Here is a 15,960-nt window from a genome sequence, read left to right as displayed (position 1 = left end):
ACAAATAGAAATGCATATTATAAGCGATTCTTTAAAAAATGCTTCCAAGAATATGAGCACAGTTCAAAACTTTCAGAGATAAAACAGTACTAATTTATTATTCAAGTCCTTTTTAAGTGATTTAATATAAACATTTCCTGGGCAATTTCAACAAAATTTCATAAATTTTTGACATAATTTTTAAAAAAAATTAAACATTTTAATGAGACATCACTATTATGTCTTTTAGATGAAAAGCAATCCGTATTTAATATATAATTTATCTTAATACTAACTTATCTTAATACTACTGACTTATATTTCAATTCACTGGCATAATAGATCCAACTATTTGACCAAATTTAATCAAATTTGACACTAATCGATTTTGGATGGCAGGAAATTGCACCACAAAACGATTTTTTTTTAATTTCAGTTTTAATGAATCAAATTAATAGAAATCTCTTTTGCCTTAGTGTTAACTTCTGAAAATATTACTACACAAAAATAACACTTAGTGTGCCATAACTTTGTCACACTATCTTTAAATTAAAAAAAATATATCTTCAATGATATTAGATAGTTGAGCAATGTTTCCAATTGTGACAACTTTTTGACAATATTTTTAGATGCGATTAAATTGCCTATTATTCCATTAAATCGCATTGTTCGAATTAACTTGCCTATTATTTCATTCACTGTTCGAATTTAAATTGCCTGTTTCGTTGTTCCATTATGAAATGAACTTGATGGGTTCACTAGCAGCGATTTTAAATTTACATATAAAATTCAGGTTTATAAATATTTAAGAAAAAAAATTGTTTTTAATAGCTTATGGTATTAACTGCTTATTTCATTTAGCATTTCACATTCATTGAAAGAGCGCATTTATGTTTTGTTTTGCAATCTACCTGCATTTGCGTCGCCACTATTTTTAAAAAAACGATACTGGAGAAGTTCATTGCTAAAACTTTATTTCGTGAATGATTTACATGTGAATATCCACGGTCGATTCTTAAAAGAAACTTGAATATCAAGACACATTATTAATGAAATCTAAATCAAGAACATATTTTTAAAACTTTTTTTTATTAAAGTAGAGTAAAAAATCAGTAATATAAAATTTTAATTAATTATTTATTTTGAATTCTTTTTATTTTAATACTAGGCTAATCTTTGAAACACGTCTCAATTAAAGAAAACATGCTTCAAAATTTCGGAAACAATTTTTCGTCGAATTCATTTTGAGAAAATAACTCGCTAATCATTTACTATCACTGGACAACAGATAAAGTTGAATAGAATATTGGTAAAAATTTTTTGCTTTGTTGCTAAATAATAATAAAAAAAAATTATAAACAGCTTTAATTTTCAAAATAACATTCGAATATTTTAAAATTGAAAACATTAAGACTAAAATAGTGCATTTCTTGAAAAATAAAGCTAAATATTCAACAAAACTTTTCTTGGAAAATATTACAAGTTTTTATAAATCTTTCTAAATTTCAATAAGATTATCAAGAAGAATTTGTTAGATTAATCTTTTCATTGCCAAATACTATGCAACAATTAAATGATTATTGGCTGTATGAACTTCTCAATCAGAGCTTAGCTAATAAACCGGGGGTGTCATTCAAGCGTATAATTCGTTTACAAAAGCAACGTTCTGTTAAGGACTAAAAAAATCTGTCAAGGTTTCTTTCGTCATTCTTCTGAGAAGGGAATTTATAATAAAATAAACCCATTCCAAACATAAAAAATAAGAACATTACAACCGTGCTGTTTTTTTATCACTGTAAAGCTCTTATTACTAAAATTTTCTGCAATAAAACACTTATTTTTAATGAAATTTGCGTCCTTCTAATTCAGTTTAATTTATGCAATTCTAAATAACCCGTTAGACATTTCAACACTATTTTGCTGATAGATCAAAGTTTTCGATAAATAGAAATATGACAAGCTTATTTATATTAAACTTGCATTCACTTATCATTTCTTAGGTTTATTTCAATCTTGAGTAAAAAAAGGTGCTTTTTGTAGATGTCATTAATTTATTCCACAATTTTACACCCCCTGGTTAATGCCACCCACGGAACTTGTCCTTCCTGCCACACACACCTTAGTTAGCCACAACCCCCGATTTAGCCCACTTTTCAGATCGCACTGGGAGTAAAGGCAAAAGAAACAATCAAGGTTAGTGTGATATTGGACAATGCAGATAAAACACGTTCTTGTGTAAATTAACCTTAAAAAAATATGCCCTTAAAAATATTTCAATAAAATAAACCAGGGTTCTTTCTTTAATTGAAATTAATTTGAAATTTGACTCGCCCTCGCCTTAAAACACAATTAAACATTTTGTTAGCTTTTGAATTTTTATCTATACTCAGAATTTGTGAGGTCAAATTTGCCAGAAAATATTTATTCGTTTTTATTTCCCCTTTACCTTTCATCTATTAGGACAAAAACACATTTTAAAATACCGGTGTAGAGTCGATGATGAATGAATAATTAATTATGCAGCCCTTGATTTTAGTAGTGAGTATACCCTTCTCCAAACGAAACATTTAATTATGTGACAAAGAGCTCAACTTAAGGGAGGGGGCGGACATGTAGAAACAGGGATGAATTATGCAGATTTGGAATCGACATGCACGGATGAGAATTTCGAAAAATATTAGCACAAAGTTTCATTGCATATACTATAATGGAATTTCCTGCTACGTTATTTCCTTTAAATCTCTTTCAACTCTAAATAAAGTATACGTAATGGCTTTTCGAAAAAAAAAAATTATGATACTTTAGTAACATGCATATCTGAGTACTGAGATTTCTTCATATCCGACTCTGTAGACAAAGACTCCTAGATATTAATACACAAGTTTCATTACAAAGACATTGAAATGTCAGTACAGGATTTCATCGATTTTTTTTTTTAAACTTTTGAAAGAACATTATATTAATTTAATTTTTTGAGGAATGGTTAAGTTTATTCTCTCTCAATTTCTCCACTGTGCATAAGAAGACAGTCATTCTAATATGACTACTGAAGAAACGATTTATTAAATATTTTTATTTATTCGTTTAAATCTGAATTTCATATGAATTTTGTTAATTAACTAAAAGCAAATGAGTTTTTTTTTTTTTACTCTGTCTCAAATTTTCATTCTAAATCGACTACGGATTTTTATTCGTTTCGACACGATTTGAGTTGATGGCTGCAGCAATTGCGCAATTCGGAACCTACCTATTAACAATTTATTTTAATGCACGCAATTATGTACAAGAAAGTAAGAATGCACGCATTAAAATTAAATGCACAGAAGTTTATATCGCAAAAAACTAATTTTCAAAACTTTAAAAAGTTTGTGTAAATATAATCTTTAGAAATATTGTGGAATAATGATAAAATTTTATTTTTAATTAAAATTATTTACAATATTAAAACGGCTCTTCCGAATGAGCCCATACTATTCAAAAACATTTGTAAAATTAGGCAATTTTAGAGGCGAATCTCGTAAGGTGTAGTTTACAAATAAGGTAAAAACTTAAGTAAATTACGTTGAATTAAATTCAAAAGAAACATTTAATAAGAATTGATAATATATCCAATACAAGAATTACAATAGCCCCTCGCGAGTCTAAAATGATTTAAAAATAAAAGCATATAATCTAATAAGGAAAATCTAGTATACATAGGAATTAAATTTTGTTCATAAATCATTTGTAGAGTAGCATCTACTAAAATAGTTACCTGGTTACAAGTCGGTAATTAGTATTGTGAAATATATTCTTTTAAAAAATGTGTCTAGATTGATTTCTTTTTGGATATTATTGCTGTGATTGAAAAATAATAAAATACGCATCAATTCATTTATTATTAATGATCCAGGATTAACGGCCTTTTATTTTACTAATTATATTTGATACTAAGTGCTTTTAATAACGAATAGTTTTTTTGTTTGTTTTTTTCCTTTCTTCAAACAGTATGGCTGGCATTTCAAATATTTTATAATATATTAAATTAGTATAAATAAAATTTACATACATAATCAAATTTCAATCAAAATTTATTCTGAAATCCTTTGCAAAAATTATCAAAATTCTTTGAATATAATTTTATTTCTGTTTTTTAATAAGACGGTAAATTCACACTGATTAGCCGAGCTTTTGATCGATTTTAAATAAAATTTGAAAATGTGCTTTCACCAAACTATACCGATAAAAAAAGTCATTGAAAGTCTAAATGCAGAAATGCTTTGTTAAACACATTATTTAGTAACTTAAAAATTGACGCATTAATTCTTTAAAAAGAGCTCCATGCCACATTGAAGCTATAATGTCTCGAAAATCTCAAAAAAATAAAAATTAAAAAAAAAAAAAATGTGATCCGATGTACTTTGACACCAATTTATAGCAGAAGTTTATTTTCTTAGGTCCAAAATAAAATTCTGTAAATGCTAGTAACTGTCATTGAAGTAGTGCAATTCATCAATAGAAATGTGGATTCGAAATTTCACACCCGTAGGATTAAGGTCAGGATTTATTACGAAAATGTCACCTTCACGAACATGAAATAAATAAATCCGATATGGAAGCTTCAAATACATCATCAAAATTTCAGATCAGATTTTTTTAACATTTTCAAAATATTAAAAAAAAATCTTTAAAATGCTTAAAAGAGTGTGAAGTGATAAAGAACACGTTAATGCATTTTATTTCATCTCAACAAATTCTGTAAGAAATATTAATCGTTTTCATCAGACCATAATTATCAACCCAAAATTTTTAAGTCATTAAAACATTCTAAATACGAATTGCATGCAATCCTTCAAAACAGTCATATAATAATCCAAATCAATCGAGACAATTTATATGCAAAAAAAAAAAAAAAAAAAAAAAAAGAGAGAGAGAGAGAAGAAGATAAACACATTCTGCAGACATCTATTATTGTATCAAACGTAACTAGAAAAAAACTACATGCAATTCAAATTTTAACTTGCAACAAATGCTCATAGAAACAGAAATATACAGCTCGTAACGATAAATTTTTGTAAGAGTTAATCAAAATAACAAGAAAGTATCTACGGATAAAAAAAGCAAACAAACTTACCGAATGAATCTTGTTAAAATAACAGTAACGTCAGCCTTTATACGAAATTATTAAGATGAAATCCATAATCCATTGTATTAGAAACAGAACTGCTCACAGTTTACTTTCCCATCGAACAACGAACTGAAAAAAAAAGTTTCAATATTCAACCTCAACGTGTGATGGGCGCGCATTTATGATAATTTATGACGCCGACTCTGGGCGTGACCTCCAAGGTCACGCTCTGGGACACTGAAAGCAAAGAAAAACACTGAAAACAAGCAGGTGGTTTGAAAAATGTTTAAGAAAGTGGATCTAAAATCAAAATTGCTCACTCTCCCTCTCTTTTTATTATTTAATTCTGAAAGTTATTATTCGTAAATGAATTGGAAAACAATGAAAACTCTGATTTTTTTTTTTTTTTTAATCCGTTTAGCAAGTTTTTCTGTTAAAATATAATTCGATGGAACATTTATTTTGGAATTTAAGAAGTTTTCGGAAATATTTCTGTTTTAATCTTAAGTTTTACAGGAGAATATCTATGATACAGCAAACAAGATGTAACTTTTTTAAAATTTCGTCTCAAATTGTGTCCAGAATACTATGTGCGAGTCAGATTGAAAAGCCAGAATTAGTTTTCAACAAAATCCAGAACAGAATTGCATCCGGAATTTGTTTTGAATTTATATTTATATGATATGAACCGAACTATGCTGTTTTATTACGGATTATAAAATCTTTCATTTCCGGAAGAAAAAAAAAGGTTACTTTTAATTAAACTAAAAACTTACATTTTAAGAAGATTTTCTGATTTAATAAGCATAAAATATTATTACCTTTTTTAAAAGAAAACATTTGCTATTCCTTTGAATATCAGTTTATTACAATATGAGTCAAAATTATCATTGCTCCGATTAGATAATGCAATGCTGGATTCCAACTTTTTATCCAAATATTTTTTGGACCTTAGGCAACGTACATTAAGAGATCTGAGCTGGATGGCTTCTGGTTCGAGGCCCGATTCCACCGAAGAAACGTCATGTAAGCGGGTCTGAGGCACGTTAAATCCGTTGGGGCCAAACGTCCATCCGTTGGTGTGGTATGGTAGTTTGGAGAGGGGGTCCAGTTCAGCTGTTGTACTCGTCATCTGACCGCGGTTCAAAATTATGAGGTCCGTTCCAAAAATAGGGATAGTGTTGCTTTAAAACGGGACGTTAATCTAACTAAACTAAACTAAACTCTATGATGCATCATGTATTTAAAAGCAAAATGGCAGACAAGTTATGTCTTTTCTATACTTTAATATTTTTCATTTTAGAATAACAACGAACATATATTAATTATCAAAAGAAAAAGTTCTTGTACTAATTCTCTCCGACTTGTGATTATTTTCATTACTTTATTCCAAAATCAACGGCTTAAGTAGGAAAAAATATTTGAGCCAAATATTATTTAAAAAATTAAAACCAATGAAATTTTAACGTTTATACAATAAATTTGTAATTACATATTGGATTAGCAAAATATTTTATATGAAATTCACTTTTATTGACTTAATCAACGATTTTCTTTCGGATGAGATTCATATTTTTAAATTTCGAATCATCATCATATTTTAAAGATACAATTAAACACAGCGGAGCAAATACATCATTTGATTAAGACTAATTAGATGCACCTACAAAACAGATTCAGGATTCTTGTATTTCCTACAGTTGTGAAGGAAATTGTATGCCAAAAGCGTATCTAAAAACTCAACAAAAGACACTCTATAATAACTGATTTTTTTTTTTTTTTTTTTTTTTGTTGGAAAAGAATGTTTTTTCATAGGCATGAGTATTAAATTATGAGTCAATGAATGAGAAATTATAACTTTTTCAAATATTGTTTTTAAATTACTTCAAAATAATTAAAAGTATTATAAATTATATATAATCGAAACTGTTACGTTGCGAAATCTTAAATTAGTTTTAAGAATTTTGGAGGCTGTTTTCAAAAAGTTTCGGAAACAGACTTAAATGTCTGGAAATATATTTTTTAATTAAAATTTTCCAATAATTTTTTTTTTGGTAGTTTTCACTAAATGTTGTATTTAAATTCCAGTCGAGATTTAAAAATGTCTAAAAAGTCAAATTAAAGAGTTGGTTTGGGGTAGGAAAAAATATCATTGCAATAAATTGAATATTTCCGAACAATGAATTTTTTTTTATTTTTATATATTTTTAGCTATCGAAACAAAACATTATCAGCATCCCATCTAGAATGAAGCATAAGAGATAGAAAGCTATAAATGTTTTTTGTTAAAATTTATTAATTCTATTAAAATCCTGTATTAAAACAGCACTAGGGCTATCTTGCGACGGACCTCGGAATTTTGAGTTGTGGCCAGATGACGAGGACGACATCTGAGCTGGCACCCCCTCTCCAAGTTTCCGCACCGCATCAGTAGGAGAGTGTTTGGCTTCGACGGATATACGTGCACCAGGCCTGCTTACACGACGATTCTTCGGTGGAATCGGGTAGTGAACCTGACACCCTCCAGTTCCGAGACCTTACCACCAGACTACAGCGACACTCATTTCAAGTTTATTAAAAATTATCAGCATTGTCATATTATCTTTTAAAGACAATAACGAATGCTATATTGCAAAGCAAAATATAGTTTATTACTTGTCCCGCTTAAAATGTGATTCTCTTTCTGATACAAAGGTAATTAAATTTCAAAGAAAATTCTTAAACTTCTCGACCATTTTTAAATACCTAATTCCTTTATTTATTTGAAGAATAACAACCTCCCAGACGCTTGAATCTAGAATTTAACTATTTTTGGCTCTCAGCTTTTCATTAGTAAATGAAAAACTAATTATGAAACAGCTCACGAATAAATAAGGAAAAAAGAAAAAGCGATTATTTTTTTATTCTAAACGATTGTGGTAGCATTTAGTATCTACACTGAAAGACTTGTTCATAAGCCAAGATTTCGAGGACCATGTGATTTTAAATGTTCTCTTTTCTAATTACGCATAGACACTTAGATTTCTGAAATTGTTTTTCAGAATAAATATTTATTTGCTAGCTGTATAAGGAAGAAACATCATAACTGGAAACAGCCATTCTGAGAACCGGTTAATAATATCCAATGCAGCAATTGGCATTGATGAGAAAAATACAAAAATCAATGATATTCACAGTTTAAAATGAAACTTGTAGGGAAAATGATATAGTTAGTATGATTATATCGCAAATAAAAAGACGTTTTACATTTAGATTTCAAGAAAAAAAAATTCCAATATTTTATTCATTTGAGAATAATTTATTGTGTGGTATTTTCTATAGAAATATTTTTCTTTGAGACTTTTTTTTTGTGTGTGTGTAGTAAGGAAAAAATATTCAAAATTCAAAAAATAATTTCACGTCTCATCTTTTAGATTTATTTTATATTGTTAAACGTCATGCTGAACTTTAATATCGAAAGAAAGTATCTCTATTTTTTGTCACTATATAAACTATATAAAAAAAATCTAAACCCTGATACTCTTATGTATTGTCAACTGATTTCATTAGAAAAATTATTTAAACATATAAGGTAAAATGACGCAATTCATAGACCTCGCATACAATTATAAAAATAATTTGAAAATCATAAGCGTGTCAATTATTATGTTTCATCTCAGTAAAATCGGAACAGCCTCTATTTAGTTAAAAGTTAAATTCCATTCATTCAGAACAATTGTTTTTTGATTTTTTAAATCCTGTACTCATTCTTGTAAAGCACACTCAGCATTTATTGATTTTTCAAAGAATTACTTTTACGCCAAAATCATGTTGAAGTGAGGATGAAATCACTTATTTTCAAACGCCTCTTATTTTAGTATTATATAGATCTATATATATATATATAAAAAAAAAAAACTCAGGGCCGCGGTGGACTGGTGGTAAGGTCTTGGTTTCAGGTTCCAGACCCGATTTCGTCGTGTAAGTGGGCCTAGTGCACATTAAATCCGTCGGGGGGAAACGTTTTTATAGAAGAAAAGAGTTGCTCTTCCAGGAAGTTATCTGGTTTGTTTATACTTGTTGTGAATATTGCAAACCTTATTTCCTCACATTTAATTTGCCGTGGTTATGCGTAACTAAATAAACCTTAAAAGCAGGATTTGGATTGTTTGAAATTTCGGTATGGACAAATGTATTAATGTAATTTTAATAATAATAACAAAAAAATGAGTTCAGCAGAAATGAGAAGATCATTAGAAGAATGACTTCAACCTGAACGATTGAATAATTGCATCTGGTGATGTTATTCAAGCTTTAAATACTTGATATCTTTGAAGATTCAGGGATGTGGGATAGGCATATGCAAAATATATAACCGGGAATGAGATGTTTTAATTATTGTAACTTAGAAGTTGGGCGAATATGGCATTGTCTTACGTTTCCGTATTTTTCTACTTCAATACATAACATTTATATTCGAAGCAAGTTCTTTCTTTGCTAAATTAATTTTCTGAGTTTAGATCCTTAATGGAGGTAAGCCCATCAGAAATTTGTGTTCGATTACCCTTTGTCCTGATCTCGAATCTTGAGCCATTCGTCTTCCTTACTGCATAACTGTATCCGAGATTTCGTTTGAATCGGTCCGTATGCATTTTAAAACGTAACGTGAAACTAAATGAACTCAAGCAATATTCGAAATACCGTTGCAATTCTCGAGTCCACTGGCATAGTATTATTTCAACTTATGAGTATGACCAATCTATGAAGTAATCTTGTTCTGATCCAATTCACACAAATTAGGAAGGAGTGATATTGGTCTGTCGCTGCTGGGATCAGTAGGATCTTTTCCAGGCTTCAAAACAGGAATCACGACAGCGGTTTTCCAAGATGTGGATCCAAGATATATATATATATATATATATATATATATTTTAAATTTATATTATCCAGTTTTCCACATTATTCCTAGATTTAAAAGGAATATTTCCAAATCAGATAAGTGAAAAGTAGAATTTAATATATAAATATTTCTATATTTATTCGAAATTTTACGAGTCAAATTCACGCACATGCGCATAATTCATTCGTATTCTTAGCATTGTGCTTTTAGACCAGATTGACACCGTATTTAAAATTTTACTGGACAGTCGTAATGAGACTCTTATACCCTTTAGAAGCTCCCGGGTTACGAGGCTTGGTGGCCGGATCGGCAGAGTGTGGCGCTTAGTTTCGCATGACTTCAGTTCCAGTCTCGAAGCCAAGAAATATTTATATATATTTTTCTTTCTTTTTTTTTTAAATTTATTTTAGCCACTTTGCTCCATCATTCCTAGAGATAAATTGAATGATTCCAAATCATATACGTCAAAAATAAAATTTAATATCAAAATATTTCTATATTTATTCGAAATTTTACGAGTCAAGTTCAAGCACATGCGCAGAATTCATTCATATTCTTAGCATTGTGCTTTCAGACCAGATTGACACCGTATTTAAAATTTTGAATTGTAATATTAGATTGTAATTGAGAATATTAGACCCTTCAGAAGCTCTCGGATTACGAGGCTTGGTGGCCGGATCGGCAGAGTGTGGCGCTTAGTTTCGCATGACTTCAGTTCCAGTCTCGAAGCCAAGAAATTTTTTTATATATTTTTCTTTCTTTTTTTTTTAAATTTATTTTAGCCAGTTTTCTCCATCATTCCTAGTGATAAATTGAATAATTCGAAATCATATACGTCAAAAATAGAATTTAGTATGAAAATATTTCTATATTTATTCGAAATTTTACGAGTCAAATTCACGCACATGCGCGGCATTCATTCGTATTCGTAGCATTGTGCTTTTAGACCAGATTGACACCGTATTTAAAATTTTACTGGACAGTCGTAATGAGCGTCTTAGACCCTTTAGAAGATCCAGGGTTACGAGGCATGGTGGCTGGATCGTCATAGTGTCGAGCTTAGTTTCGCAGGTCTTCAGTTCGAATCTCGAAGCCGAGAAATATTTTTATATATATTTCTTTTTTTTTTAAATTTATATTATCCGGTTTTCTCCATTATTCCTAGAGATAAATTGAATGATTAAATATCATATACGTCTAAAATAGAATTTAATATCAAAATATTTCTATCTTTATTCGAAATTTTACGAGTAAAGTTCACGCACATGCGCAGAATTCTTTCGTATTATTAGCATTGTGCTTTTAGACCAGATTGACACCGTATTTAAAATTTTACAGGACAGTCGTAATGAGAATCTTATACCCTTTAGAAGCTAACGGGTGACGAGGCTTGGTGGCTGGATCTGAAGAGTGTGGAACTTAGTTTTGCAGGTCTTCAGTTCGAGTCTCGAAGCCGAGAAATATTTTTATATATTTTTCTTTCTTTTTTTTTAAATTTATTTTAGCCAGTTTTCTCCATCATTCCTAGATATAAATTGAATAATTCGAAATCATATACGTCAAAAATAGAATTTAATATCAAAATATTTCTATATTTATTCGAAATTTCACGAGTCAAGTTCACGCACATGTGCAGAAATCATTCGTATACTAAGCATTGTGCTTTTAGTCCAGATTGACACCGTATTGAAAATTTTACTGGACAGTCGTAATGAGCGTCTTAGACCCTTTAGAAGATCCAGGGTTACGAGGCATGGTGGCTGGATCGTCATAGTGTCGCGCTTAGTTTCGAGGTCTTCAGTTCTAATCTCGAAGCCAAGAAATACTTTTATTTTCTTTTCTTTTTTTGTTTTTTCAATTTATATTATCCAGTTTTCTCCATTATTCCTAGAGTTAAAAGCAATATTTCCAAATCAGATACGTCAGAAATAGAATTTAATATCAAAATATTTCTATATTTATTCGAAATTTTGCGAGTCAAATTCACGCACATGCGCATAATTCATTCGTATTCTAGCATTGTGCTTTTAGACCAGATTGACACCATTATTAAAATTTTACTGGACAGTCGTAATGAGAATCTTATACCCTTTAGAAGCTAACGGGTTACGAGGCTTGGTGGCTGGATCGGAAGAGAATGGCACTTAGTTTTGCAGGTCTTCAGTTCGAGTCTCGAAGCCGAGAAATATTTTTATATATTTTTCTTTCTTTTTTTTTAAAATTTATTTTAGCCAGTTTTCTCCATCATTCCTAGATATAAATTGAATAATTCGAAATCATATACGTCAAAAATAGAATTTAATATCAAAATATTTCTATATTTATTCGAGATTTCACGAGTCAAGTTCACGCACATGTGCAGAAATCATTCGTATACTTAGCATTGTGCTTTTAGTCCAGATTGACACCATTATTAAAATTTTACTGGACAGTCGTATTGAGAGTCTTAGACCCTTTAGAATCTCCCGGGTTACGAGGCATGGTGGCTGGATCGTCATAGTGTCGCGCTTAGTTTCGAGGTCTTCAGTTCGAGTATCGAAGGCGAGAAATACATTTATATATATTTCTTATTTTTTTAAATTTATATTATCCAGTTTTCTCCATTATTCCTAGAGATAAATTGAATGATTAAATATCATATACGTCTAAAATAGAATTTAATATCTAAATATTTCTATATTTATTGGAAATTTTGCGAGTCAAGTTCACGCACATGCGCAGAATTCATTCGTATTCTTAGCATTTTGCTTTTAGACCAGATTGACACCGTATTTTAAATTTTATTGGACAGTCGTAATGAGACTCTTAGGGCCTTTAGAAGCTCCTGAGTAACTAGGCTTGGTGGCTATATCGGCAGATTCTTTCGCTTAGTTTTGCAGGTCTTCAGTTCGAGGCTCGAAGTCGACAAATATTTTTATATGATTTTCTTTCTTTCTTTCTTTTTTTTAAAATTTATTTTAGCCAATTTTCTCCATAATTTCTAGAGATAAATTGAATAGTTCCAAATCATATACGTCAAAAATAGAATTTAATATCGAAATATTTCTATCATTATTCGAAATTTTACGAGTCAAATTCACGCACATGCGCAGAATTCATTCGTATTATTAGCATTGTGCTTTTAGACCAGATTGACACCGTATTGAAAATTTTACTGGACAGTCGTAATGAGCGTCTTAGACCCTTTAGAAGCTCCAGGGTTACGAGGCATGGTGGCTGGATCGTCATAGTGTCGCGCTTAGTTTCGAGGTCTTCAGTTCGAGTCTCGAAGAAGAGAAATATTTATATATATATTTCTTTTATTTTTAAATTTATATTATCCAGTTTTCTCCATTATTCCTAGAGATAAATTGAATGATTAAATATCATATACGTCTAAAATAGAATTTAATATCAAAATATTTCTATCTTTATTCGAAATTTTACGAGTCAAGTTCACGCACATGCGCAGAATTCATTCGTATTCTTAGCATTGTGCTTTTAGACCAGATTGACACTTATTTAAAATTTTACTGGACAGTCGTAATGAGAGTCTTAGACCCTTCAGAAGCTCCCGGGTTAAGAGGCTTGGTGGCTGGATCATCAGAGTGTGGCGCTTAGTTTCGAGGTCTTCAGTTCGAGTCTCGAAGGCGAGAAATACATTTATATATATTTCTTATTTTTTTAATTTATATTATCCAGTTTTCTCCATTATTCCTAGAGTTAAAAGGAATATTTCCAAATCAGATACGTCAAAAATAAAATTTAATATCAAAATATTTCTATATTTATTCGAAATTTTGCGAGTCAAATTTACGCACATGCGCAGAATTCATTCGTTTTCTTAGCATTCTGCTTTTAGACCAGATTGACACCGTATTTAAAATTTTACTGGACAGTCGTAATGAGACTCTTAGAGCCTTTAGAAGTTCCCGGGCAACGAGGCTTGGTGGCTAGATCGGCAGAGTGTTTCGCTTAGTTTTGCAGGTCTTTAGTTCGAGGCTCGAAGTCGACGAATATTTTTATATGATTTTTTTCTTTCTTTTTTATTTTTTTAGCCTATTTTCACCATCATTCCTAGAGATAAATTGAATGGTTCCAAATCATATACGTCAAAAATAGAATTTAATATCAAAATATTTCTATATTTATTCGAAATTTTACGAGTCAAATTCACTCACATGCGCAGAATTCATTCGTATTCCTAGCATTGTGCTTTTAGACCAGATTGACACCGTATTTAAAATTTTACTGGACAGTCGTAATGAGAGTCTTAGACCTTTTAGAAGCTCCAGGGTTACGAGGCATGGTGGCTGGATCGTCATAATGTCACGCTTAGTTTCGAGGTCTTCAGTTCGAGTATCGAAGGCGAGAAATACATTTATATATATTTCTTATTTTTTTAAATTATATTATCCAATTTTCTCCATTATTCCTAGTGTTAAAAGGAATATTTGCAAATCAGATACGTCAAAAATAAAATTTAATATCAAAATATTTCTATATTTATTCGAAATTTTGCGAGTCAAATTCACGCACATGCTCAGAATTCATTCGTATTATCAGCGTTGTACTTTTAGACCAGATTGATACGGTATTTAAAATTTTATTGGACAGTCATAATGAGACACTTAGACCCTTCAGAAGCTTACGGGTTAGGAAGCTTGGTGGCTGGATCGGCAGAGTGTGGCGCGTAGTTTTGCGTGTCTTCAGTTCGAAGCTGGAAGCCGACAATTATTTTTATATATAAATTTTTTTTTATTTTTTTAGAAAAGTTTTCTCCACCATTCCTAGAGTTAAAGTGAATAATTCAAAATCATGAACGTCAAAAATAGAATTTAATATCAAAATATTTCTATATATATTCGAAATTTACGAGTGAAATTCACGCACATGCGCAGAATTCATTCGTATTATCAGCGTTGTACTTTTAGACCAGATTGACACGGTATTTAAAATTTTACTGGACAGTAGTAATGAGACTTTTAGACCCTTCAGAAGCTCTCGGGTTACGAGGTTTGGTGGCTGGGTCGGTAGAGTGCGGTGCTTCGTTTTGCAGGTCTTCAGTCGAGGCTCGAAGCCGACAAATATTTTATATATAAACATATATATTTTAAAATTTATTTTAGCCAGTTTTCTCCATCATTCCTAGACATAAATATAATGATTACCAATCATATACGTCAAAATAGAATTTAATATCAAAATATTTCTTTATTTATTCGAAATTTTACGAGTCAAGTTCACGCACATGCGCAGAATTCATTCGTATTCTTAGCATTGTGCTTTTAGACCAGATTGACACTTATTTAAAATTTTACTGGACAGTCGTAATGAGAGTCTTAGACCCTTCAGAAGCTCCCGGGTTAAGAGGCTTGGTGGCTGGATCATCAGAGTGTGGCGCTTAGTTTCGAGGTCTTCAGTTCGAGTCTCGAAGGCGAGAAATACATTTATATATATTTCTTATTTTTTTAATTTATATTATCCAGTTTTCTCCATTATTCCTAGAGTTAAAAGGAATATTTCCAAATCAGATACGTCAAAAATAAAATTTAATATCAAAATATTTCTATATTTATTCGAAATTTTGCGAGTCAAATTTACGCACATGCGCAGAATTCATTCGTTTTCTTAGCATTCTGCTTTTAGACCAGATTGACACCGTATTTAAAATTTTACTGGACAGTCGTAATGAGACTCTTAGAGCCTTTAGAAGTTCCCGGGCAACGAGGCTTGGTGGCTAGATCGGCAGAGTGTTTCGCTTAGTTTTGCAGGTCTTTAGTTCGAGGCTCGAAGTCGACGAATATTTTTATATGATTTTTTTCTTTCTTTTTTATTTTTTTAGCCTATTTTCACCATCATTCCTAGAGATAAATTGAATGGTTCCAAATCATATACGTCAAAAATAGAATTTAATATCAAAATATTTCTATATTTATTCGAAATTTTACGAGTCAAATTCACTCACATGCGCAGAATTCATTCGTATTCCTAGCATTGTGCTTTTAGACCAGAT

The 15,960-nt window shown here is 30.4% G+C and overlaps 1 long non-coding RNA gene across 1 annotated transcript in view; it reads right to left on the bottom strand.

Moving 5' to 3' along the window:
* LOC129965508 (uncharacterized) overlaps positions 1–5,209 on the bottom strand; it is a 29,160-nt gene extending 23,951 nt beyond the window's left edge. Inside the window, exon 1 of the long non-coding RNA XR_008784222.1 lies at positions 5,093–5,209. This is a non-coding gene — a long non-coding RNA (uncharacterized LOC129965508). The remainder of the gene's footprint in view (positions 1–5,092) is intronic.
* Between the last annotated feature and the right edge of the window lie 10,751 nt (positions 5,210–15,960).

Source organism: Argiope bruennichi, chromosome 4, assembly GCF_947563725.1.
Source record: "Argiope bruennichi chromosome 4, qqArgBrue1.1, whole genome shotgun sequence".
NCBI classification, from domain to species: Eukaryota; Metazoa; Arthropoda; class Arachnida; order Araneae; family Araneidae; genus Argiope; species Argiope bruennichi.
Note: the sequence above shows the minus strand (reverse complement) of the source record. Positions and strands in the feature narration are given on the sequence as shown.